The sequence below is a fragment of the Ciconia boyciana genome, chromosome 2, assembly GCF_034638445.1.
Source record: "Ciconia boyciana chromosome 2, ASM3463844v1, whole genome shotgun sequence".
Lineage (NCBI taxonomy): Eukaryota > Metazoa > Chordata > Aves > Ciconiiformes > Ciconiidae > Ciconia > Ciconia boyciana.
In genome coordinates, this window is record NC_132935.1 from 98997353 (window position 1) to 99024743 (window position 27391).

Genomic DNA, 27391 nt, shown 5'->3' on the forward strand with positions numbered 1-27391 from the left:
ATTGCCACATTCTCCCACACTGTTACAACTTCACACTGATTATGTTATGTTATGTGGCACTTCTGCCTGCTGCCTTTGGGAGGAGTGGCTGAGAGAAGGATATGGTGTACCTGGGAAATTGCAATTCCTTGCTTTCTGAGAGAAGTTTGCTGGAACCAAGTTTTGTAGCTGCTAAGACACGGCAGAGGCTGCTCCTCCCAGGCCAATATGGGTGGCTAGGGTAGGTGGAATCAGGAGGGCATCCTGTTACTGTGTTGGTTTAAGCACTGCTCTGCTGTGTGCTACTGCTGAGGATTTGGCGTAAGAAGTCATGACAAGGCAGTGTGTGGTGTGTCAGGCTGATATTTTTCATCCTAGCTGCACGCTGTAGTGGAAAGCCAACCCCAAAGCCTGGTACCAGAGAGGGTGAGGGAGGGGGCAATCTTCGTGGACACTTCTGGCTCACTGAGCCCCTTGGAATGCCCACTGAGCCCGAGCTGCAAGCCTGTATTTCTTCAAGGGCCTGGGGACGGCTCAGGTTTGTCCTTAACCCAGCTCTGTCCTCTGCAGCAAAACCTCCCAGAGTAGCTGAATATAAGATCATTGCTGATTGAAGCTCGAGTGCTGCCGACATGAGAACTGGATGTAGCAGAGTTGTTCAGCACAGCTAATCCACTTAAACTGTGGAGCTCATCTGCTGATCTGCAGGGGTGACGGTGCTCTTAGGTGGGATAGCTAAAGAGGCTTTGGCTTGAGCTAGCTCTTCGGGGCAATCAAAACCTGCAGCTAGGGCTGAAGATCTGGTTACACTAAGTTGGCCCTGACCCAACCAAATGTGGTTAGAAGTGAGAGGTTAGGTGAGATAAACCCCTCTACTTAAGCCTTGTCTTAGCTCGGGAGCTGATCAATGCATTCAACGGCTTTTCCAGTCTTAACTGCTTTGGTCAAAGGTAGGGCTTACTTGATTTCTGAACTGGGATGAGCTTTGCAAGTAAAAGCCCTTTTTTTAACAGGGATGATTACATCCACACTGCTAGCAGGTAAGGTTTCTGCTTTAATCATGTCACTGCACATAAGGGGACAGATCTTTTACAGGTAGAAAAACTGTGATTTCTGACGTAGTAAGCGTGGTTGGGTCACTGTGGCTATTGGCAATGGTGCAGGATGAACAGCTGGTGTTGTAACAGGATCTCTGACTACATTACTCTGTTGTCCAACCTGTGACATGAGGGTTTTCACCTCAAAGGGGTGGTTAAAAAATTCAGGTCCGTCTGACACACCAGCAGCAGTGGTGGCTCCAGGCAAGCCCAGCATGGCCTTTTCTGCCACGCGATGTTTGGAAGGGGATGGCCAACTGCCCTGCTGCTGTTTATCCTGGATAAAACCTTTATTTGTTCAGTCTTACCCTTTTTTGCGGTTGAGGGGAAGGGAGGGGGAGTACGAGGAGAGGTGTGTGGTATATGTACACTGGTGAGTCTTCTGCTGTGCTCCTTGCAGTACCAGAAGGCGTCTGCAGAGACTAAAACTTGGTTTATGTGAAAAGGGCTCGTAACGTGCCCGCAGACCAAATTCTTCTCTGCAGCTAATCCCTGCTTGCCGCAGGGAAGTAGAAATGGGAGTGCCGTGGCTCCAGTCGATTCTGGTCCCACTGCAAGCCAGTGCAACCAGGGACCACTCTCACACCACCCACATGCAACCCATACCCCCGGGTACAGAGACCTGCTCCTTCCTTTCCTTCAGCAGCAGAAAGCGGCAGAAATGAAGGCAAGGCTCTAACTCTAAATTTCAGGAAAGGCTGAAACTGGCTAGTTGGAATAAGGAGAGAACCAGGAAACGGAAGCACCTGTGTTGCATAGCTTTGGGCAGGTCAATTATCCCTTCGCCAGTGAAACTGCCCTTTGCATGAGGTATGAATAATAATACTCAACTTACCTTGCAGGAGTGTTATGGAGTGTGCAGTTAAATTTTTTTTTACAGTGTTTGTAATATGTAAAACCCTAAATGAGTGCTAAGTATTATTGTGATTTAATTTTATTGAGGGTTAAACATTGGTGACGTGCCCAGCTGAGCGTTCGCTGGCAGTGAGCTAGGCAAGTGACCAGCAGCAAGCGTGTTTGGCAGCAAGCAATGGACAAAAAAGGAAAACAGGGCTAACTTATTCCAGTCCTACATATTTTTTTTTCCTCTGTTACCACCATACGTTCCCCATGAAGCAGATGGAGGTGATCAAAATATCAAATTGGATCTCTATATTTTAATAGACTTAAATTTTACTGTATAAAAGGCAAATAAAGGTTAATGGCATGAAAATTCATCTTGTAGGAGGGTTGCCTCCAAGCGTGCCCTGAATGATCCTTAAATGATAGCTTTTGGAAACAGATTGTACCTGAGTAGTTACGTGGATGATTTTTCACTGGGGGGGTAGCATGCCCAGGGTGCTGGTTCCTGCACATTTCATGCTATTGCTGATGAGGGTTTTGCAATACCAACAAAGTGGACTAAAAACCTGGAGGGAAATCACTTGGACAGGGTTGGTACCCCTGGTTGGTGGCAGCAGCACCAGAAAGGGGGTGTGCAGGGTGTGTGTGTGCGGGGGGTGTGTGCGTGCGGGCGCGCATGTTAGGGGGGTGCTCCTGAGTTTGGAACTTGAGTCAGTGCCAAACTCTGACGTGTTTCTGTGTTAGAGCTGCTGAGTGTAAGGGAGGGAGAGACAGCGTGTGTGATTTCTCCAGCTTGCTCTAATTTTGCGTGAAATGGGGGCTTTCCAGTGGTAGGGTTACTCTAAGTGTGATCGCACCAGCAGGTTTCACGTTGCATCTCGGCGTGCGTGTGCCTCCCATGCGTTTTGTTACTGCCTGCTCATTCTCGTTAATTTTTATTAGGTGTGAAATGCAAAGGCTTGTCCCAATTACCACTGGTAGATGATAGCACAACTGAATAACAATCTTCCGATAATCAGGGCTAACTTCTGCCCTCGGATAATTACACACCAGCCTCACTGGAGCCAGTGTATTCCTGGTAGGGAGGAAGGATTTGGCCCACGCTTTATCTGTATGTGTTAATTCACCATCTTTGCTCTGTGACAGTGTCCTGAGGGACAGGTCTAGGGGTCAGCAAAGTGGAGAAGGATCTTTCCCGTGCCTTTTTTTAAGCTTTGAGCCAAAGTCTGCATCCCACCCTTGTTCTCATTGAATTTGAAAACATCACTTGGCCCTGGATTTTCTCAAGGTTTGCTTTCTTCCCCAGGTCTAAAAGCTGTCACGGTCTCTTACCCAAACATAGTAACAGCATCAACTCCACAGTTAAGTTCCCGTTTAGTGGTGTTTCTGAAAATATCAATTGCTGCAAGAAAACAAATAGTAGAGTTGCAGCATATGTTGCACATAATGATAATTTATTGCCTTTTTTAAAAATTACTATAAAATTTAGGGGGCAAATCTCAAATCCTATGAAATTCATGGTGCAATGCCAGTTTATTTGAAAAAACCTTACATTTGTCCCTAAATCTTACAAGTCCCTAACTACAATTTCCTTTCTTGCATGCCACTCACCTTTAAGATGATACTCCTTTTTTGGCATTATTAATTATCATTATTGTTGTTGCTGTTATTATTCCAGGAGATCTGTATGGGAGGAACGCCGAAATCTGGATTAAAAATAGCATTTTCATGTCCTCCCACTCACTGTACTTCGTGCACAGAATGCCTTTTATAAATGCAGACTTGCTGCTTGGCTAGATAAAAGAAGCTGTCACTTCATTTCCATAACGAAGTCATTCCCAGGAGAATTTCATTGTTTTAGCAATAAAATTTTTCTAAAAGGCCTTTTATTTTGCCTGAGAAAGGTAACAGAAATGAACTTCTGAGTGGTTATTCCACAAAACAATTAGGAGAAAGCAAGACTGTCTTGATTTGATGTAAGGAGATTTGTATGTGTATGAATTCCGTTTCATGTAAGATGAGAATAAATTCCTAACTGAAAATCAGGTTAGAAACACCCCACCCCCCCCGACCTTACACAGAATCACAGGGTTTTTTTCCTTGCTCGCAGAGACATCACACGTCTTCATCAGCACTCTCCTGAACAAATTTGGTCATATCCTTAAGTTCAGCCCTATTCCAAAAGGCATTTGCATGACTTCTGATTCAGATGCTTTCCTGACTTAAAGGCAGTCCTGGATAATCATTACCAGTTATTACAGTGCATTAATTTTGTACCAGGTATGTTCTTATTCTTGGGGAAGAATGATTGCTGTATACTATATTGAGGATGAGCGCTCCTTGAAGCAAGGACTATACTTTTGCTGTGTGTACGCATGCTGTCAAGCATGGTGGCAGGCCTCGTCCCTCCCTGCCTGCATACAGCATGCTGCCATGGTCTCTCTCGCCACTTCTCTGGCATTTCTCACCCCTTTTCTCAGCTGGTCTGTGTCCTGTGCCAGCGTGACATTCCTTTTCTCTGAATGCTGAACGTGCTAAAGCATGTCAGAATTAGAGCATCAAAGAAGTGCTGATATAGAAAGCGTATACAGGAAGCAAAAGGCTCTATGGCTTGGGTTTAGTTCTCTCCTTTCTTTTCTTTTTTTTTTGGGGGGGGGATATGTCTCATTTGTCACACATTTTGAGCCATGTTTGGGTTTTGCTAAGTATGAATCGATGCAATTACCACTTCAGTCACTGTAGACAGCCTACTACAATAGGTGGGTACATGTAATCAGGAACAAAAGGGAAGAGGAGAAAAACCATAGTCAGGAAAGCCTTTATAGATACAGCATCACACTTAAAATTGCATTGTATTAAAGAAATGCAACAATTTCGGAAATTATTATTTATAGGAAGCTTTGTGAATTCAGGATGTGATATTCTGACTCACCCAACAGCAAACATGTTTGCACTCTGGCTGGTATGACTCACGCTGGCATTTGTCTTAAGTGTGGCAATTGTTTTAGCCCTCTGCTTGGTGCACGATGAATGAAACGGCTGAGGTCCCCTGTTGCAGATTTACTACGTGCAGCTACGCTGGTAAATCGCAGGCTCAGCTGTAGAGTATTTCCTGTAACACATACACACACGCACATGCATACACACACACATACGCGTGCGCACCCCTCCCTAAGTAATACTTTACTTTTAAATACTAGATTCATAGAAAGGAAACGCATAATTACAGTGCTGGCTTTTGCACCACATAAAGCAGCCCACATCAAAAGGTGTTTGCCATTAATGTTTCAACAGGTAATCTCTGGATTTATTGCCAAGCCATGTTCCTGTTACTTAGCGCTCAGTGTTGAAATCATTGAAATCTCTGTTGTAAGCTAGCATAGTCATCTTAATCCTGCAAAAAGTTAGTCAATAGTGCCTTTGTTTTCCAGCACTGTGTTTCACGTTGCATCAGTAGCACAGAAGACGTGGCCGCGCTGGAAGCGGGGAGAAGGTTAAGGGTGGGTTCTGGGCTGGTTTCCTAAGGAAGCATGGCTCACATGGTGGCATTGTTTGTGCCTGTGCCCACGTGTGTGTCCCCGGCCTGGCGGCTTGCGTTACTCGGGTCCTCCTCAGGCCAACCTGCTGCATGGGTAGAGGCTGTGGGGAGGCTGCTCCCTGAAAGCTTTGTGTAAGTAGGCAGATGAAGAGCTGCGGGAACCTGCAGCTGAACCCCGTGAGGCCAAGGCCACAGCCCCAGCTTGAATCTTAGCGGCACCAGGGAATTGGTACGGCGGGCATCTGCTGGGATTGCTGCTGTCGCCAAAGGTCAAGCCTTTCTGCTGGTATTTGTTAATGTTACAACCCACAGAGCTTATCTTCTTCAGGTGGTTTATCTTTGACTTGTTAAAATACTGCAAAAACCCAGAATCTTGGCTGTTGGTTTTGGTGCTGCTACGCTTTGGGACTCACGGTGTTTGGATTCCTCCTTCGACACCGTCTGTTTGCAGGAGAGCTGTGGCCATCGTCTGTGAGATGCCTGTACATTTAATGAAGGGTCCCTTGAGCCTGTTCTCATCTGTAACAAGTTACAAGGGTGCTGCAGTTCTTCAAATATGCAGGAGGCTCGTTGTCTCAACTCAGGGCTGAGCTGCATTTTTTGCATAATAGCTTCCACAAAAGAAAAAGAGAAATATTTATGTCATGTAACAGAAGCATCCAGAGTGGTTATTTTTATTGCTTATATCTGTTCAACATTACTGGCTCTGAGCCTGAATTATTGTGGACCATTTGCATTCTTTCTCCAATCTCTTCTGCTCAGAAGACCTGTAGGAATGACTGTGTTACAAACATGCAGGCAATAGAGTTGTTTTTACTTAAACCCTCTGTGTGAGAATGAAGAAAGTTGGCATGCTTTACAAGAAATAGAAAGAAATTACAAGAAATGTAAAGAAATAAATTTATAAGAAATGTAAATCAGTGTTGAAATCCCCCCTCCTCCCTCCTGCTATTAGTGCTTTGATAACCATCAGAAAGTGGCAAATAGGGGGTGCGGATGTTAATGGGGTGATGGATTTTTATTTAAAATACATCTGATAGGAGGTATTTGTGAGGTATTTTTCTTCTTCCAGTTCTGTACTGTTGCTTCTTAGACAAAACAACCTAGACATGCTCCTTTTAGTTTTCTTTTCACCTGGTGGCATTGCATGTTGCACCTGCTGCCCACCTCTTTGCTTGCTTTTTTAATACCTTATGCTGCACTCTCTTCATGGGGAAAATCTTGCAGAGCTTAGAAACTAAACACAGTAAGTGAAGCACAGGGCTAAGCACAGTTTAACCTCAAGTCTTGTTGAAAAAACTGAGTATTACTGAAGTACAAATAACGAGTATGGTTGTGATTGCTGTTATTTGTGTAAAGGTGATGTCTCAGAGGTCCTACTCAGATTTGTGTTGGTATTGTTATTAGGCATCGGGTAAACAGAGAGTGTGAGTTTGTGCTGGCATGCGTGTTCTTGTATTTACAACTGGCCCTGTGGTGATTAACCTTCATCTATTTTCTGATCACTTGTTCGAAGGTGTTGGGGTTAGGGAAGTGGGGGAAGTTATGAGAGCACTGGGGACCGCTCTGGCAACAAAGTTGCTTCCGTGGTTTCCAGGTAACAGGTTTGGAAGGACAGATGTCCAGTGTGTAGAGCTGAAAAATCCCATTTCCAGTCTGCTTGCATAGGTTGATGCTAAAATGAGGGGTGGTTTACCTGAGCCTTCAGTCAGGAAAATTACCTGCTGTGGATGAAATAATGATGAAGAATGTTTTTTTAGATTAAATCTTGGGACGCTGATTTCTAGGTGACTGAGTTAACGTTAGTTGTGCAGAATTACTGGTCATCTTCAGTAGTGGCTCCTGCGCTGGAGGCTGTGAGCTGCAGCCTTACCCCTTCAGCCCCACATGCTGGTCCTGTCTGTCTGCTGTTTGCAGAGAGATGTTGCCATCCTGCAGCACTTCATTTTCCCTGTAAGTACTCGCACTGGAAATGCCATTCACACAGGAAAGATGTGCAGGGCTGGGGCGGCCCATGGATATGTTCACAGAGCTGGGGAAGCTAACATAGAACTTCTTCCCCCTACTGCAAATTGTGGGGCAGGATGTATCGCTTCCTTGTCTGAGCCCCATCATCTGTATGCTGTTTTTCTGGTTTAGGACCTGCAGGATATGCAAAGTACTGACAACTTGATTTACTATTCCCTTACACCCAGATACAGTTATTCACCCTGCACAAGGTGGGTGTAACACCTTGTGAAGCTGGGTATTTCACGATGGACCACATGCAAAGCCATGGGAAGTGCTTGTTTACATGACAAAGCTGTGGAGACTCAAGCTTCAGGTGAGGAATGGATGTTAAACAGAAATCAGAGCAATGCCTGCCTGTTTTATGCAAACGAAACTTCTTTTGTGCTAAGGTGATATTCCTTCCCCGTAGCCTTAAAGTAGGCATAATTGTGATTTAAGTCTTTTTTACGCTAGCAGAACAATTAATGTAAAGATGACTCAGCCTCATCAGGGCCAGCCTTAGTAGACTAGACAAAATGTCAGGAGATGTTCAGATGGGTAAAGTTTGACATGGCTGGTGTAGAGAAGCTTTTATTAACTTGAAATCTAAAAGATGATTCTTGATTGGTTTGTGTTTGTTTGTTTGGGGTTTCTTTCATTTTCATTAGAATCTTTTCTATATGTATAAAATGAGCTAAACCTGTTGAAAATAATTTAGAAGTTGTTTCCTGACATGATAGATGATATACACATTAGGTAATTGAAATAGCACACGCTCCAGGAAGATACAACCTCGCCTTTCCCATTTGCAGTGGGGCAGGATTGAACCTGTCTAAAACTATTTCATGCAGAGGGAGAATAAAGGAGGAAATGAATTACGGTTTTATTTGAGTTGAAGGATTAGTTGTGGGATAATAGCAAACAATGAAACAACTTGGGAACAACGCTGCCGTCTCTTAAACAGTTTTATTAGCTTATGCTGATTTGTGAATTAGGAAAACCAAATTACGTGATGCAAGAGAGCAAGAAATGGCAATTTAAAACCTGCAGGAAAGGACTGGAAAAACGGTGATCTCTCACTGCCTGCTCTTCAAAGCAAGGTGAAGAGCATGACCTTTTCTTGGAATAAATACAGGGTATTGCACAGAGCCGACTTCTGGTTTTCAATTTTGCCAATTTGCAGTTGCTCGCTTGTACTGTGGTTCTTATTTGTTGATTGCCCTGGGGTCCAATTTTAGTATCTAAATACTCCCAATAAGTACTTCCATGTTCTTTGATTTGAGGTCTGTTCACCTCTCAATTACACTTCTAATCTGTCAACTCAGTGTCCTTTTTAGCACTCAAAGGCAGGGCTATGCTGTGATATTTGAATAACCATAATGCTGTGGGACCATGAAAAACAACTTCCTTGCGTAATACTTCCCATTTATAGCCAAGATGTGATCGGCAACTGTGTATGTGATAATGATTCATTGATCATGTTGAAACTTCAGTTGCAAAGCCTGGTTAAAACCTAGTTGTACTGCAGACCAGCCTTCCGTGATGGTCCCTCCAAGTTATGACTCTTTTGCATGTTCCAAGAAGAGCATGTCACTGCAGCCTGTCAGATCTGCATGGCAAAAAGATCGTCCCAATTAGGGAGTGACTGCTCTGCTCTTCAGGAGAGGATTGTGCTTCAAGAAGCAGGGTATCTCCCTGTTCTTCCAGAAGTTTGTGCCCTGCTGTCTTTAAATCTTAAGCATAAAAATGTCTGAGAACATTTGCAAGCAGACATGCCTTGCACCTCACAGAAAGAAGTGCCTATGGGTAAGGTCAAGTGAGCAAGTTGTAGCAGATTAAACTAGCTTGTGACTTTACAGAGCATCATCCACTCCATAATAACTGGCTGTGTGCATGGTGCAAAGCCACCCTACAGTAAATAGAAGGTCTCTCGCCCTTTTTTCCCTGAGGTGTAGGCTGCCTTGCTTCATGTCATCTTTCCTGTGAAATAAGAATGCATGGACAAGGATAGCTGCCACAGAGCACCACTGCACTGTATTGCACAGATGCTGCTTGTGACTTGTTCCCGTTCTCACATGCTGGCATGGGTCTGTAAGACAAATTCCAGACTGATGGCAAGATAACTGCATAGTTAGCATGCAACGCGTGCTCGTGTTGCAGTGATCGGAGCCCCGGTATAGCCAGTCGGAGCCTTGTTTAACTTGAACAGAATCAAAATCCTAATCCCGCCTGTTGAAGTTAGCAGAAAGACTTTGAGTGCGGTGGGTTTCAGCCCTGTGTTACACACAGCTAACTCTCGAGGGAGGCTCAGAGGAGTCCATGCAAGCAGGAGCTGCAAAATCTGGTACAAGATACAAGGTGCACATGGAGTAAACTTCCCTACTCTTACTAAAAATAACTGAAAGCCATCTAATTTTGGCAGAAATGTTAAATATTTTGTCATAGTCTTTTGGAGTATGTTTTCAGGTTCCCCTGAGTGTTGAATGACAAGAGAGAAGTGTTGGGTGAATTTTTGGAGGAAGTCATGAAGATTAAAAATGGATTTTTTTAAGGAGATTTTCAGATTGCCAAATTATTGGAGAAAACTAGAAGTGGTAATTTTGAAAATGCCAAAATGTTTCATTTTAACATCTAGAAACAAAATATTTTGAGTATTTGGAGGGTTTTTTCAATCTTGAGTTTCACCTAATTTAAAGAAATAAATATCTTGAAAATAGATTGGTTTGAGTTAAACAAAATATTGAAGGTTGATTTAAATATGGTTTGGGGTGGTTCTCCTTTTGGTCTGCTTTCTAAAGTTAAAAAGCTTGTGAGATGATGTCTGAGGGTATGCTTCTCTGTCAAATAAGCAGCAGAGTCCCATTTTAGTAGAGGAGAGAAGCTGTTGACCGAAGTTCTGGACATTTAGATGGGGCCTGGGTATCTGAAGGATTTTGATGTTCCAGTGCCTGTGTCACACAGGAGCTGTACTTCCAGCTCAGAGTTTCTTAAGCTGGGAAGGCTTTTGTAACAGGTATCTTGCAATGCTACAATCCATCAGGGAGAGGGCAAAGACACATGTAATTGAGGCTGATCATCATCTTCATTGCCAGTGCACCATGGAGAGTCCCAGCCAGCTGGAGGAGATGGCAAATGTTCACGGACGCTGGTCTGTGAGGGCTTAGCTTCAGCCAGTAAATCCAGTAGTCGTCTTACACCAAAGCTGGATCAGCTGGGCAAATATTGGTTTGGGTTTTGGCGAGTCTTGTAGGTGTTGCTTTGTATGTTCAACTAAAACAGGCTGTCTCAGGGCTGTAAACTTTTTTGAGTAGTTTCCTCTACCTACTATCATTGCATTGTCTTCCCTCTCCTCTTCACACATGAACTGCTTTTGTCCGTCTTGTCTGACTTGTTTGCTGCCTCCACGTAGGGTGATATTCATCTGCATTCGTCTGTAGCTATCTAGTCTGAGCTCAGTGTCTAGACTCACTTTATGGAGGGAGAGAAGCAGACCTTTCTACAGAGTGATTCATTCTGTCCTAAAGCAGATGCTTAAGACAGGTCAAATTAATAATTTTCTAGATTGCCCAGTTTCCTCCACTGAAAGTAAAGAGAGCTTGCACTCTCTCAGGTGCAGACTTTTGTCCTGCACGTTTTCGATTCAGGGACATGGATTCCACCATAGCACTGATAGGATGGAAATTTGTGTGCGTGAGTCCTGGAATTGCATGTGAAATGTTTGAGGAGCCTTACGTCAAGGAGATAGGAAAGGTTTGTGGCACAAAGTGAAACTAAGAATTTAGGAAGCACAAGTAGACCATGGGAACCTGGCTGAAGGAAAAAATGTTCAGTTTGGGCCCTGTGGAAATACCTATTCTAAGTATTCTGTATGGGGTTTACATAAAAGTGTAGCACAGCAGTTTTCCCAGACCCCAGTAAAAAGGCTGAGGATAGTCTGATACCTGGTTCAGTAGGTCAAAAAATTAAGAGTTGGTCCACAAAGAAATTCTGTCAAAAATTAAGTATAAAGAACTGCACGATATTAAAAATCTCAGATGTGAGAAATACTTCCTACTGAGGAATAGCAAGTGTGTGTCTATGTATTTTTGGGCTCAGTACTCCTTTGTTGCAATATTACAGATAACCACAGAAATAGACAGGCGTTTGTGTCCCCTTAGAGGAGTTCATTGAGAACAAAAATCTTCCTGCGTGGATCTCTCTGCACACCATGGGCTTTGTTTGCAGACACTTTTCAAAACAATAACCCCGAGTAGTTTTTCCTTCCTCTTGTTATGGCAACAGAAGTATCCAAGAACTATTTTAGTTATGTATCTGCCTCAGCAACTCTGAACTGGGTTTTAATTTTTGGTAATAAGAAGTACAGAGCAAATGACTCTTCCTATCCTAGATCAGTGTTTGACGTACACTCACTCTGTACTGGAATCTCCATCCTGGGAGCTCATTAAAAATACATTTGCTTCAAGGAGATGCAGGAATCAGTTGTTCATTTGCTAAACAGCTGTATGGATTTTCCTCTTTTTATTCCTTGCTTTCCTTTCTTACTTAGTTTTGCTTTTCTTTTACAGCTCTATCTTACTTTATTTGAAAGAGGAAAGCCAGTGAGGACCTGTGAGCAATCCAGCTGCTTCTGAAAAATCTTCATGCTAAAGGATAATCCAGAATTCCCTGAAGAAGAACATAGTGAATGTTGTGAGTTCCTAGCAGCGATAATGTGTACTTGCAATTGTGTCTTTTGGGGGGTGGTATCTGCACTGTAGTGTTTGTTCCCATCCCTGTGATGTACTGAGCATCTTTTCGCTCTGCTGAAACCAAAGGCAGAGGTGTTTGCGTTGGGCTGCAAAGCCAGACTTTCTCTCCCTCTCTTTTTTCTTTCTTTTAATGTTTTCAAGGGCAGAATAGTGTTATGTAAGGAAAGATGCTGGGTTTCTTTTCCTTGGACTGCTGCAGTTATTTAACACATTACTATCGCTTTTTAGTTAAATATGTAAGCCTGCCTTTGAAGGCCTTGTGACTGTGTAGCCTAACAAGAGTGAAAAATATTATGGATAACAGTTCAGCAATATACAGGTCAGATTCAGGAGTTTTATACATGCTCATACAGTGGTTGAAATTATTTGGCCACTTTCAAATTAGAGAAATGCCAATGTGGTTATTTGTGCCTGCTATTCCAAACTCGTATTGCTTTGATCAGTTTGTTATATTATTTTGAGTATTTTCCGTACAAATACTCCTCGCAGAGGTTTGTGTTCATGGGAATTGGAGTAGCACACCTTTCACAGTCACATAACTAAGACCCTAATCCAGCTGCAGCATTTAATAAAGGAAACTGTTCCCATGAGGGGTGGCTAAAGACAAGGCATAAACATTTTTATGTTCATTGTTTTTCTCATGAAGCCCACTGCTTTTCTGGGTTGAAATGGGCAAATGTGCAGATCAAATGTAAACATCCTCACAAACACAGGAAAACAAGAATTCTCTACCTGCCAAGTTTGAGAATAATCCTTATTTTTGTCTTAAGAAGGAACCTTGGGAATTTCAAAATTAGGTAAGTTAGTATTTAAATCCTTATGCCCAAAGTATGCAGTGGTCCTTCAGGATGTTAGCAGTGATAAAACAGCTGCAGATTCTTCCAGTTTGAGCAAAATAGTTTTTGCACTTTCCATATATTTAGTAAATATAAATATATGTTGTCGCTGCTGGGCATGCCTGGAAGCTGGGTGCCCTCCTTTGCTCTGCTTTTCCCTTTGGGTTCAGGCTTTCAGAAGCAGATTGAGACAGAGTCTAAGCAGTGCTGCTTTCTCAAGAGCCACTTGCAAAATAAATGTTAGACACTGAAAAATCTTCATTGTCTCTCCCCTTTCCTGCATGCTTTGGTCTACAGTGAAATAGTTAACAAAGCTGACATTTCGAGTTGTTAGTTACTAGTACCATGAAGCTGCCAAGTTAGTAACTCATTAAGATGAATAAGGGACCTCTGAGACCTGGAGCTTCTCACTGTCTATGTATCCAAGCAGATGTGGCCGTTTCAGCTTATTCCCACACTTTGAAAGACTTCTTTGAAACCACAAGGGCTTACTTTGCATGCTGACATCCTAGAGCAGAGGAAGGAAGCCTTAAATAATAATAATAATAAAATAATAATAATAATAATAATAACAACAACAACAACAACAACCATCAACCCCCTGTCCTAGTATGCAGAGCTGTTGGGATAACAGGAGATGTTTGTTCAAAATGTTGCAATCACCTCCACTGATTGCAACAGCAGCACCACCTCATGCCAAGGAGGGCATTCCCTGGGTCCTCTAAGGTGTGTGGTGTGTCAGATCAGCCAGATAAACTGTATGAGAGAAGGAGGCAATCATCAGCCATTACAGGGGATGGAACATCTGTCTAAGGTGCTGTCGGTGTGATTATTACATACTGCCCTGTCCTAAATGGTTTAAAATGAGCCCACTTAAAGCGCAGTGCGGTGGTCTGCTATTGTGGTGCCAAAACCCCGAATTACACTCATGAGGCCTGGGTTTGGACAGAAAAAGCAGCATTCTTTTCACCAGGTACGGATGGAAAGAAAGTGCTCTTGAGACTGGCTCTCACCCTGGCATCCAGGACCGGTTTCTTTCAGGGAGTCATTTGTAGGTGATGGAGAGCTCTTTAGAAGTTCCTTGAGAGCGTATTTTGTCACCTGGCTTCTGCTTGGGGGACAGTGCTGCAAGAAGGAGGCGCAAGAAGGAGGCGGTCGGCCAGGCTCCTCCTCTCCCCTCCCCTCTTTCCTTTATCCTCCTGGAGAGACAGGAATACCAGAGATAAGGATGGATGGTGTTTCTGCTGAAAGGAAATGCCAGCATACAGTGATTTTACTGAAAAATACTGTTCTCTCTTCCCTGAGTGTTTGCAGGGTGTTGTCACATTGTGTGGAAAACGATCAGACCTTTCCCGTTTCGAGCGGTAGCTGTTCTCATCCCTTCCACCTCCTCCTCCTGCCACCCAGGCAAATTGCAGAGGAAGGGGGGGTGTGAGGAGGGAGGGGGACAGTGAATTAGGACCAGTGTCTTGTATCCACCTAGAAACTGCTTGTTTACTAAACAGTACAAATTTCTCGCTTCCTTTCTCCTGCTCTCCTCATTTGGATGAAGCACATTTCTGGAATAGCAGAGCTAGTACAAATCAAGTCCATATTCCTCTTTTGCAGAGAGAAAAAGGGATGTCAGGAGGATTTGTTAAGGAGGAACGTTTATTTCACTTAGTGAGGGGTAAAAACAAGGTGAGGCTCCTTTGCTCTCACGGGAGGGTACCTTGTGAATTCCAGCATACGGTTTTGTAATTTTCTGATAGGATTTAGGTATCCTGAGGTTTTTTTCCCATCCTGAAAACATATGCCGTAGCTCTTTTGGAGTGCTAGCCACACAAGCACAAACACATTCTGACAGGAGCAATGAATAAACTCGTGTTCCTCACTCGCAGGCATTTCTTCACTTTTTTTTTTTGTGGTTATGTGAAAACCTCTGGGACAGTTTGTGGGAAATGGAAAATAAATCTCTAAATCCAGTATGTGTCAATAACTGAAACATCTTCAGTTGATCTCATATCTATAACTGTTACTTTGGGCAAACTGCAGATGGCAGGATAGTAAACATCCCTGCTCCTTGCTCCGACAGGCTTTCCGTGCCTGGCTTCGGTGGGAACCTGCCACCGTACGGGCTGAGCGCGACACCGGAGAGGATCTTGGTGACTGCGGCCACACAAGGCTTAGCCCCGGTCCCATCCCATTTTTGAGCTGCCGCCTCCTTTCTCCGCTCCTTGGCCCTCCTTGCTCCCTTTACCCTGGTCCTATCTCGTCCATACTCCTCCTCTGGCCGCCAGCTGTTTTTCCTGGCACTGGGACCTGCGGCAGGGCTGGGAGCGACGGCTCCTGGAGCTGATGTCAGTGCCGCTTCCTGAGCCGCCTGGCCAGGCTGGCGGCGGCCCGGGCACACCCTCTCCCCAGAGCATCACCTTCTCCGCCTGCCTGCACTGCCGCTGCGGCAGCCCCTCGGAGAGGAGGCATACACAAGTGATGAAAGTTGAACGCTAGCGAGCCTTTTACAGTGGTTTTCTGCGAGCGGCCACCTCCCACGCCTTGAGCTTCAACGCCGGGTTTGCGGCACGGATGGAAGTGGTGCCCGGTGTGCGTTCAAACAGTGATATGCTGTGCACACCTTGGGAAAGCAATGGGAAGTTTTGGCACGTGCAGCCTTAATGTCTCTGAATGTCTTTGCTTTTGAATCGCTTTGGTATCCCTATGCTAAACCACTTACGGTTTTCAGTGGAAATTACCAGGCTACCGACAAAAGAGAGAGCTGCATGTGTCCGTTCTTCCAAACAACTGCCCAGTCCATGCCACTCAGTATTTATAGGGAGAGGGAAAAAGGGAAGAATCACTGTCATTTGAGAAATGTCTCTCAGAAAAGGCAGTAATTTATTCCCAGGCATTATTCTTCATTAAGAGCTACAGACAGCTGCAGCTTCCCTTTAAATAGAAATTGCACTCCGTAGGCATGCTATACATAGGGCTTCAGGTTTCTGACATTTCTCTGCCAAAAATCAGAAGTATTTCTCAACAAATAAATGTTTATTCAGAAAGTCTTATTTCCTGGCTTTTATTTCACATCACATGCTTCCGCCGGCCAGACAAGAACGCCTCAAGGCTGACATTTGGGAGAGGAAGCTGAAACAGTTTGGGTCTCTTGCAGGGCTTCCAAAAAAAAGTCTCCAACCATAAATCCGGGCCTTCGGTTTGGCAGTTTATCTGATGAACACTGGATTAAAATGGACATTGCAAAGATATAGCAGAGCTACTGTGTCTGCGTGGAAGTGAAGCGGGCGGTGGTAGATGTTTCTGGGCATCAGGTTGGCTCACCCCCTCTCCCGGCCCTGAAGCCGCCGTCCTCTGAATATGCATGGGTGGCAAACCTGCTTTGGCAGCACGCAGCAACTGAGCTGTTTCGGTGGTGGGGCATCCCTCGTACGGTCAGTGTATGGGCACCTGCGGACAGCACGTGAGAGCTGGGCTATGTCCGCTTGCCCCTGCCACCTACCAGAGAGGTGGCCAGGGTGGCTTTGAGTCCTGCAGAAGGACAATGAGGCCGTAAGCCACCAGTGCTCAGGGACCAGTGCAGGGCCAAATGCCTTTTATTCACATCTGCGCAGCTTCCTTGGATTTACCTATTTTCTTCTCTGCATACCTGCAGGCTGGCTCCTCGACTCATGACTTCCTAACCTGTCTTTTCCCTGTTGTCTTTTCCAGCCTGGACTGCTGAGCTTCCTCTTCCTTTGCCTCTGGGTCCATATCTGCTGGATCCATACTTTCCATTCGGTGTGCCACCCCCTACCACTCCAGTAGATGACTTTGCTGTCATAGCAGCCCCAGTTGGTTGCCTTCTGTAATCTGTGGGTATGCTGTTCCTGTCAGATACAAGATGTCTTCCTCCTCCCTGTCTTCCCCCAGGTCTCCCTGCACCTCTAAGTTTATGGCTTGCAGTATGCAATCCGTATATTAAAATAATTTTTAGTTAGGTCATTCATTATTCTCTTGCTTTCTTCTCGGCCGATATAGCTTCCAGAGAACTGAGAAGTTGTAATTTCTCCAGGGCTAAAATCCAAGTCTTTGATAGGCAGGCATGATGCCTGGGGCCACTACATGTTGCTACCGGTTGTCAGCTTTCTAAAACTTACCCTGCAGAGCAAAGAAATCTGGGCACAAAGATTGTTCTCTTCTCTTACCACGGCAAGCTGTAGTTTCCCAGTCTGTTCTGCCTTCCCTTCATTGTCTTCCAAGCAAATGGCTGTAAGATTATGACTCCCATGTTTGGACTGAGAACAGCTTTTGCCTGAGCAAACAGATTTCTCTTTGGCAGTCACTTTAACTGCTGCCCCAGCTTTTCGCTGTCAGCTTTGTTTCATGATTTGCTGTTAGAGAAGTCCAGGCAGTACTAGTACATTGGAGGGAGTAAATGAAGCAAGGAAAGCAGGTGAATGCATTTGTTAATGATTTACAATACCAAGGTGGTTGCAGTACGGTCCATGAGGGAAAAGCTTCTCCTATTCAACAGTGTATCTTAGGGTTGCTTATTTTTAACTTGATGGTGTCGGCTGGAGAAACTTCAAGTCCTTGCTTGCAGCACTCCTTGGTCCAAGAGACTTCCAGTGTAAACCAAGAAGAAGCATTGGGAACCAAGCCCAGCCTTCACAGATGATAGCATGGTGTGAAAGCTGCTCTAGTATTTGCAAGCTGCATCTGGGGTGAAGCTGACCAAAACACAGGTGTCCCATGCCTGTTAGAATATTTCTTCTGCCTCTCCTCTGTTTCACTGCTGCTTTGTTGTGCTGCTGTGTTAGTGAGCATCACTGGTGAGCTGGTTTGCTGCGCCCACAATGATCCTAACAGTATCTAGTAGCCTGCTGATGCTTCTCTCAAGGCTGATAATGTTGGTGGCAGCAGCAGCAGGAAGAGAATATAAATTAAGCTCTCCGAGAGGGGAGTTTTTTCTCCATTCTGTGTTTGGAGTGTGCATTTAAAAGGAAAGGCTGCTGCTACTGGTAGGTTAGTTAAAAGGGATCACAAGCCCTTTGTAGCAGAATACTATTCTGAACCACTTGTTCATTCATATTTATTCCAGGTTTGTTTGCAGCCTGCTGGGCATGTTGACCCTGGATGCTTATGCTGGGAAGGAATATTAGATACTCTTCAAGAAACTGGCAGTATTGATACTATCAGTGTTCCTTCTCAGTGAGTTTTATGTTTCTGGTAACCAGCATTGGTGTTTCCAGCTGCAGACACTGATGAATGTTTCAGAGGCACCTGGTGGCACAAAGGTCAAGAGGAAGAAGATAAAGCAGCAAGTTGCCAAGATTGCTCTTAGCTACTTTCCCCGTTGAGGTTGTCAGAACTGGAGACAGGCTAAGGAAACCTGAGATGCTGTAATCTGTCATTTATTTCTAATGGGTTCTCCTGGCAGCTCTTTAAATAATAGAGAAACCTTCCCCACTATGGCAAATCAAGTCTATTGCACTAGTTCAAGTTATTATCAAGTTATTGCACTAGTAATAGAAGGAATCTGTTTGGGGAGTGAGGGTTCCATTAGATGAGGAGAGGAAGGTTATTCGTGGGTTTCAGTGCCAGGCAACCTTCAGTCAGAATTGGGGTGGTGATTTATAAATTCCATTTGTCTTACTTCCAACATTTGGACTGCAGTGAATCCTGCTAAAGCATTACAAAAGCTGTGCCAGTTGAAAGAAGCTAGGCAAAATGTGGTTTGGCTTCCCTGATGGATGGACATATTTGACCAGAGCTGCAGAGATTCCTTGCAATGGAGAGGTGTCTGCAGTGGAGGCAGTGGGCAAATTGTGCTTTAAGCCTTCAGCTGCCAGAGGTTTGTCTCTCTCGTAGATAAAACCTCTCTTCTCAACAGCTTGATTTAGTATTTCTGATGCAAATAGTTCCCAAAAGGAAACCTCAGGTAACATGAACCTCTGGTGAAGTAAAAGTGAGTTTGACACTCAGGGTGGAGTAACAGGAAGAGCACTGGAGGAGCTAATGCTTTTCATGTTCACAGTTAAAGTGGTTTGGGTCTATTTTACATTTTTTGAAAGGAGTGTTGTTTGTTTGTTTTCTTGTAAAACCATGCACTGCAAGCGACTTTGTTAAAGAATCAGCTTCTTATGGGGAAAAAAGGCAAAATAATGTCTCTTTGTCATTCAGTGTGCGTCATGTACTGCTGCTGTTTGGAGGTGGGAAGGTCCGCGTAACTTGTTTCTGAGTTAAGACATGTCTGTTAGATCCACAGTGAGAATTACCAGGATTCTTTTTTTACTTTTACTAGATACATTAAAATGTTTGTATAACTATTTTTATTCAACCTGAGGGATAGTCTGCAGAGTGATCAAGGAGATATAAGTACAAGTACTTCCTTCTTGTTATCATTGACCAGTCAAACCAGTTCAGCTGAAGGGGTTTGGCTTAGTGAGCAGTCCTACTCCTCTGGATGACATTCGTAGGAAGGGTGAGTGAGCTGCAGAGCTTTATGTGTCTTCATTATAGGGTGAAGTCTCTTCTTAAATTAAATGAAGCAGGCAGTCTTCATTAGCTCTGGGTTTTCTTGTTGTTATTATTATTCTAATGTAATTATCACTTTTCTTCAGTCAGCCTTCTGCTTGCCTACTTACAAATAAACTCTTTCCATCTGGAGAGTATTTTGAGATGGGGAAGGTACAGTGAAGTAGTGAAACTATTGTTAGCACCATGTTCTTCCTCTCCTTCTCTTCAACTACTTAGAATGCTATACAAGGAAATAGAAGAAACAAATACATGCCAAACGTAATAGGATCCTCCTCTCTCAAAAAAGATTATGAAAAGGAAGACTGTTATCTTCCTAAGCACATGCAGTGGGAGAAAGCATCATAACATCGATTGGTAAGACCCCTGCAGTTCTTTGCTTCAAAAAAGCAGCATTAAGAACTGAGGAATCGCCCCACTCTGCTCTCAGGTGACAAGACACATTGCTTCAGCAGTAAGTAGTTCTTGGGCATAATGAAATACCTACTGACTGCAGGGAGTAAGAAAGGCTCAGTCACGATGGGTACATCTATTTGTGCGTCCGAGCCCCGTGCAGAGATTCCCAAGCTGACAACGTGCTTTGCTTAGGCTAATTAGCCCGGCTTCTCCCCTTACATCTTCCCTGATTATGCTAATTAGACTAGGCAGGGTGCTGCCTGACACTGGTGAGAGTCAAACAAGTGTGTCTGTACAGCCTTGCCCTGCACTGTTACCCTATAAATGTCTGAGCCCACTCAGCACAGCCCACGAGCCTGTGCCATGTGGCTGTGCAGCACAGGTATTTCCTGGAGTTTTATTATATGTGCTATCAAGAATCACACAGCCTTGGGTGGCTTGCTGGGACTGCAGTAAAGGTACTAAGTGTTAGGGAAGGTCTTGAACAATTAACTGCCTGTAGCCTCCTTGCTCTCAGAAAAACACATGCTGCCAGGTGTCTTCTGTCTTGTTCATTTTGTTGCATGTGAGTGACTTCCCTGATCTGGAGGTGGTGATCTGGAGCTCCAAGGGAGAGGAGAGTGGTGAGAGGACAGAAGTACCCAGGCAGACAATCAGAAACAGTGGGACTAAGGAATAAAAGTATGAAGAACTTGGACTTTCTGCTTTTCATTCTGTTTACGTGTGCAGGACTGGCAGAAAAATGGGTTGGCAGGTTGAATAAGATTGTGAAACCTCGCTAATTAGCTGTGCATTCCCCACTCCGCCTCTCCCTTCTTCTTCCTTCCCAAGTGGGATTCTTGCAGAATGAAATGAGTACAGGGATCGGTGACTTTCATAATTTGGTGTTTTAACATTCAATTCCAGCTGTAGCTCTTGCAATATAGGTAAGTTTGCTATCAAATATTGTTTCAAAGACATTGACTGAGCTTACAGAAGACAGGTTTTAGAAGAAACAATCAAAAAACCCCCGACAACCCCAAAATGACAACAAATAAAACTATTTTTGCTCATTATAGTAAAAATGGCTTTTTACACTCCTGGCTGTTCTTCCTCTGACTGGCACCCTCCTGGAGAATGTGGTTGAGAATGAATGCATATGTATACACACATACACACATGCCTATCTATATATACATTGATCTTAGTGAGCCTGGGAATGTAAAAGCAAGTGCAAAAACGTATGCTAGTTTTGGCAAGTTGTTTGTTTTAGTTGCACAGTTTCCTGATTTTCTTCATTTAAAAGGTGCGTTAATGTTTTGTGTATGAAGCCTGGAGTGTGATAGTTAGATCTCTTGTCAAAAGATGGATGTCCATGTTTCATTCCATATTGTGAAATGGTAGTCCTCAAAATATCACATCAAGCCACTTCCATGAATAAATAGCTGTGCTGCATTATTTTTGGGAGTAGCAGTTTCCAAGACAGTCAGTGTGATCGCAGCCATTAAGTGAGTAGAAAGTGTTTTGAAAGAGTAGAAAGAGCTTTGTTGACTGAAATGGCTGGGTCAGAGCTGAAAAGGAAGAGTTTGCTGTTTTAAAACATAGCAGACATTTTAGACATTCTTATCGGGATGCTTCAGTAACACAGTTGTGTGAAAGACTGATAAGGGAACGTGCGATAGCAGCCCTCACAATTTAAAGTGCCCGAACTTGGCACGTTTTATGGTAATGTAAAATAGCAATAAATATAAATCTTGTGTTCTGGAATTCCCGGGTCTGCTTATTAGCAGATCAGTGTGTCAACACTGGCTCAGTGTGTCTAATACTAGAAGGTTGTGTTTTGTTCTCTTGAAGGGATGTGTGCTGGCTCTGCACCCCTAGAGCATGTGTAAGACAGGCTAGATTCAGACTGAGCTGTACTCTGCATTTTCTAGAGGAAGTCTGTTTTGTATAAACCACACACCAAAGCAATATGTAGATAATTTTTCACTGTAATGCAGGTATTTTACCAGTTTTAAATCACTAATAACAGTTAGTGGTTTCGCTCAAGCTGCCTGATAAGATCTTGCCAGGGACACCTTAACAGGACAACTCAATCAGAATTGCAGATTTAATGTTGCTCCTTGGTCAGATTGCAACTGGCAGTTTCCAGTTTGCTCCCAGATCTGCACCCATTAAGTGCATAAAAACGGTTTGAAAGAGTGGGAAGAGCTTTGTTCACTGAAATGACTGCTTTGGGATTGAAAGTGGAGAGCAGCAGATGAAAGAGTACTGGACCGCTAGTGCATTTGCACCCCATGGCCCCATAGGCCTATAGTAGCTGTTTTTTCTGTTACAGACTTGAGCCCTGAGCCTGCTTGTTGACCTGTGCACGCTCTTGAGGCTGCCTGGCTTGTCAGGGCTGGAGCCTCGAAGCAGTAGGGAACGATGTTTATCCGTGGTCAAAGAGGGAAACCACCATGCCAACACAAAGCCTGTTGTCTGATGAGACCAGTGCTAAAGGTAACGTGTAAAGCACTGGTGATTGCTTCTTCAGGAAAGCAAACGGAAGCAGGATAAATGGTCCTTAATTGAGTTATGGTTGGTATTTTAAAGGCTTATGGCATAATGCATACGCTCAATGAAGGCATTTCTTTTTAAACATTTCTTCAGGACTTCAAAATGTTGCAAAGAGCAAAGTAAACTATCTGATTGTGGTTGTGCAAAGCTGATATGGTATCAGTGTAGCTGAAACTGAAATTGCACTCACATGAGTTCAGTCTCAGTGCCTGTATTGTGCTGGAAAACCCAAGTGCTTTGGTATAGAAAAGATTTGTCATATTAAAGTGTCTCTTTTTGGTTCTGTGGGGTTTTTTTTGTCTTTCCATTTTTGTTTTGGTGAAGATGGTGTGGGGGACGCGGAGTTGCAGATTGATGATTGTTTGTCTGTAAACTTAGTGGAATGGAGGCTGTAGGAGGCTTTCTCATGGCTCTTAGTCAGACCAGTGCCTTATCTAAACAGTATTTGACCCTTGAAGATGCTACATGTGGCGCTCATCCAGCCTACCTGCCTGATCAGAATGGATGGTTTGATCATGCTTGCAACAGAGTGAGAGGACCACTCATCTGGGGAGCCATCCCCATGTATCAAACCACTGCATTCCTGAAAGTCTTTCCTCTCTGATAGCATCCTTTCACTTGGTTTATTTTAATGTAGTTCACAGGTGTACCAGGAAGGAGAATTTGATACCTTGATGAAGGAAGTCACAAAGTGAGGGCAATGCTGTGTCCTGACATCACCACAAGGTGCTTTTTTTTGACATTGCATTAATATGCAATAACTTGTAGTGGTAGCTATGCAGCAGCTCAAAACAAACACTGCAAAAACTTTGATCTCAGGCAGTGTTTGTCACTACAAGTGTAATTATCTGTGTGGACCATCAGTCTTAAGACTAGTAATAGCAGCAGTGTGGGAGAGTTTGTGGTATCCAGTCTGAGGCATTTCTACCCCGCTGATGTCGAACAGGCTGACAGCAGGTAGGAGACTGATGGCAGAGGTCAAGTCTTGCTGGGCTCATTACTTGCCTTCTGTTTTATGGTGGAGCAGTGGAGAAATAGTATCCTTGATCTTTACCTGAAAACAATAAGAAAGGAGGAGATACAGAGGAGGATATGCAATTAGAGAAATAAAATGGCAATTCATGCTGCTCCTTCATACAATTTCTTGCATTAAAAAGTAAATTAAATAATTCCTGTCTTCTTATTTTCTAATTTTTTTTAGATTCAACTTATAATGATAGGAACATTCTTCCCTTGGTAAGAAGTAATTCTGATATGGAAAATTCGAAACTTAAGGGATAAGACAAGGGAAATTGCATTGTTTTAATAAATAAGGAATAATTTAAATGATTCCTGACCAGCTACCAGTTACTTTATCCTTTCACATGAGAAGAGAACAAAGGAAAATGGTGAAAATTTAGCTTTGGTAAGGTTTGCCTGAATAGTGCTAAGCATGGCTAGATTTGAAGCGCAGTGGAAACATGGGTTTCTTAGAGTGAGTCCCCCAAGAGTTTGAGAAGATGCCCGATCAGATGGCTGGAATTCAGATCCTGCCTTCTCCCTTCCTCAGACTTCTTTGGGTTTCTGTTTTGGTTCTGGCTTGTTTCTTAATTTAAGCAATCACCTCTGTGGTGTATGCTGGTTGCAGTCAGTCTTGTCCTATGCTGCCTTTTCATGAAATGCATCTACAACGCCTAGTGCACTGAACCTGGTAGAGGCAGGTGTTGCCTTTTGGAAGGAGAATTAAATTTCTTGGTTTCTATTGTGCCTTTAAAATTCTTCCCTTTCCTTCCTGTCTGCAAAGAGACTAGCCAGTGTTTAGATATTCATGTATTAACTCCTGCAGCCCTTTCCTCTCATGTAACCTGCGGTTTGGGATGACTCCACTGCTAGGGCACTGACTTGCAATCAGGAGACACAGTGGCAGAGCCAGAAGGAAAAGCTATCTGATGGGTGACTCGAGGCGTGTCATGACCAGTCAGTGCTGCAGCCGTGAAATGGAGATAATGATACTGATATCACTCCTTGGTAAAGCATTATGAAATGTTTTCATGAGTATTTCTGCTCCAGAGCCTGGGTGTTTTTCGCCTGAATTCCAAGGAAGTGAGGTGTGTGTGGTGGTGGTGATGATGTCTCTCTGTCTGCTTGTCCATCCCCATTCCCCCCCTCCCAGAACACTGAGTGTCTTGGCTAATTCCCACCAAATCTGGCAGGAGGTAGAAGTCTCTAAGACAATTAAATTCCTACAAATTTTTTTGTTGTTGCTAAACTCAGCAGGCAGGGGAGGTGAGGTGAGAGGCATCAGTTAGTGCTGACACTGAGGGGGAAGAGACAGCCAAGCTCTGCCCTTGCTAACTCTCTTTGGCAGTGGCCGTCAGCAAGCCCCACCACTGCATCCAGCGGGCCATGGCAGCCCTTGCCTAGGTGCCAGGCCAGCATGGCAGGATGTGGAGCAAGGCCAGGCTGTTGGAGGATGCCAGAGGGAAGATGGTGCAGCAGAGGGACGGGTGAACACAGAGGGACAGCAGGGACACGGCACATGAATCTTGCGCTCTCGGTTCTTTGGTAGAATGGGATGTGTGTTACTAGAAGGGCTCCGACTCAATTTGCTGTTTGAAATCCTGGTGGTGGTTTTGTTTCTGTCTGCTCTGAACATGCCTTCCTCATGTTCCTGGGATGTTTTCACTCCTCTTCTGCACAGAGCTGGGTTCCTCTGCCACAAGGAGCTCTGAATCTTTCCTGGCACCTTCAGCAACGCTCTTGTGCTCCTTCCCCTCCACGCTGCTCATGTTTTACATCTGCAGTAAATGCAAATGTAGAGCCGCCTTCTTTCCCTGTAACTGTGGGGCTCCTCCCCATGTATCCCAAATGGAAGAGCCTTCCCATTCTCATGAAGAAATTCTCTCTTTGCCCTCATTACACACATTTAATGTCTGGCAGGCCCTGTTTTCAGTGACTGCTGAATTTCTCCCTTGAACAGCTCTGTTTGTGCCTCTAGCGCATTGGCCTTTTTCTGCACAGGGCCTCTCACTTACTTGGCACAGCGCTCTGGTTTTGTATTGCTTTGTACATTGAAGGCAGCTACATGGTAGTAGTAATAATCACAGGGATGCAAATTTATTATCTCACGTTTAGTAACTCAGTGGGAGCACATGTTTATCTTGTACACTTGAGTGCTGTTTTTAAATAGTACTGTATATAGAATAGATAGATTTGAAGTTGACTAACCAAGAAAACATTCTCAAGGCTGAAAGAATAAGTGTGAAGGATATGCAAGAGTTGCAGCCTGGGTTTTAGCACTACTTTGTGTCTGGTGTGCTGACGTACATGGCTGTAGCAGTTAGATGTCTCATTTATGCACCCAGATAAAGCCAAGATAGTTTAAAGCAATCAGATTAATCTTGTGTCTTGGAAGAACGAGTTTATACTTTGCAAGAGAGAAGAGATTTGCAAATTGAATTTTTTTTTTTTAAAAAAGGAATATTTAAGTAAGCATCCTTTCACTGGGAAGAAGTGATAAGTAAACAAGTAGCCAGCTGACCACAGGCTCTGTGGCTTCTGCAAAGAAAATTATATGAAGACCAAGACTCTTGAACTACCTCCAGGTCAGTTGTTTTCAACTATGTTAGTTTAGGTGGGTTTTAAGTTCAGTTGCTTTGAAATGGAGAAGCCATGACCGGGAAGGAACATGACTGGAAAGCATCAGTCATGGAAAAATACTGTAGCCTAAAGTCAGCTTTGAAGTCTCCAAGTCTTTTTATTGACTTCACAGACTTTAGGTTAGGCCTTCAGTACAGAAAGTCAAGATCAGACGTGTCTCTCAAATTATTGTTCGGGGATTATTTATACGTGTGATGTGTACTTCTCTGCTGTTTTAATAAGAATCTCTCATATCAAACTTATTATTACTATTACGGCGTTAGGTTTGTAGGCCTTGGTCAAAGCCCATTTTGGCTAGGTATTTGAATACATAAATGGTAATTAAAAGACTCTGCAAACCAAAGAGGTCATAATGTGCCTGTGTATGTGTGCGTGGAGGAGAGTGGACATTTTGGAGAGTGTGTATTTTGGCTCCCAAATCAACCTACCTTTGCAGTCATTTTGCAGATGGTAGCCTGGGCTGTTGTGCAGTGAATGGACTAACTAGTCCAGGAAGATCGTCTCTAACTTCTGGCTGAAAATCCCATCTTTGAATCAAAGGGAATTTGGCTAGAATAGTTTCAAATCTTTGTCTATTAGCTTGTACTGTATTATTCTTTTTGTTTTATTTTCATGTACCTCCTGTTTGCATTGAAGTAAGAGATGCAGAAGACCTATTTATGTAGATCACACCATGTTCGTTTTCCTGACAAGACGGGACAGTTCCCTGCAATACATTTTTAAGTGTTTTGCCCTATTAAGTTCCCAGTGTCCCGACCTTGTGGCTTCCTCCACTTCCCTTAAGGAGTTGTTAATAAGTATTATATCATATTCGGCCTAATTTTAACTTTTAAAAATTTCGCATTAGTCTTAAGCTGCCCAAAACACCATCTGACATAATTCTGTCTTACTCATTTATTATGTTGGACATATCAGCAGGGGTGGAAGCAGCAGTAATGGGATACTGCAAATCATCTGTCCCTTCAGTACATGCTGGGAGATGCTCCTGAGAAGCTGTCCACATGATATGTCAAACACCATGTCTTGACCAAAGGAGAGGGAATGTGCTCTGGGCAGGCACTGAAAATTTGAGATGTTTAGGTTTATCTGAAGGAAAGCAACTGAGCCTTTTTTGTACTGGCTGATTGAAGTGGTGTTGCTGCACTTCAAAATTTCTGAAGGCCTCATTTAATCACTCTGCCTTTAATTGCCTTCTACTGCTCTCAGTTCTTTCTTATTTTCCTGTCAGTCCTATATGCTCTCTCAACACTAAGTTTTCATTTCTTCCTTTTTATTTCC

At 43.7% G+C, this 27391-nt stretch overlaps 1 protein-coding gene across 11 annotated transcripts in view; it reads left to right on the forward strand.

The window, feature by feature from the left end:
* The window catches only part of ATXN1 (ataxin 1), a 228125-nt gene that overhangs the window by 120578 nt on the left and 80156 nt on the right, over positions 1-27391 (forward strand). For 8 of the 11 annotated variants that reach the window (XM_072853310.1, XM_072853308.1, XM_072853307.1 and 5 more), the window contains one exon: positions 12012-12135. The exons of 1 other annotated variant lie outside the window; for it this stretch is intronic. The gene's annotated coding sequence lies outside the window, so the exon portion shown is untranslated. Of the gene's footprint in view, positions 1-7652; positions 7781-12011; positions 12136-27391 lie in introns of all 11 variants that reach the window. 2 more of the 11 variants (XM_072853313.1, XM_072853312.1) reach the window with 1 other exon arrangement.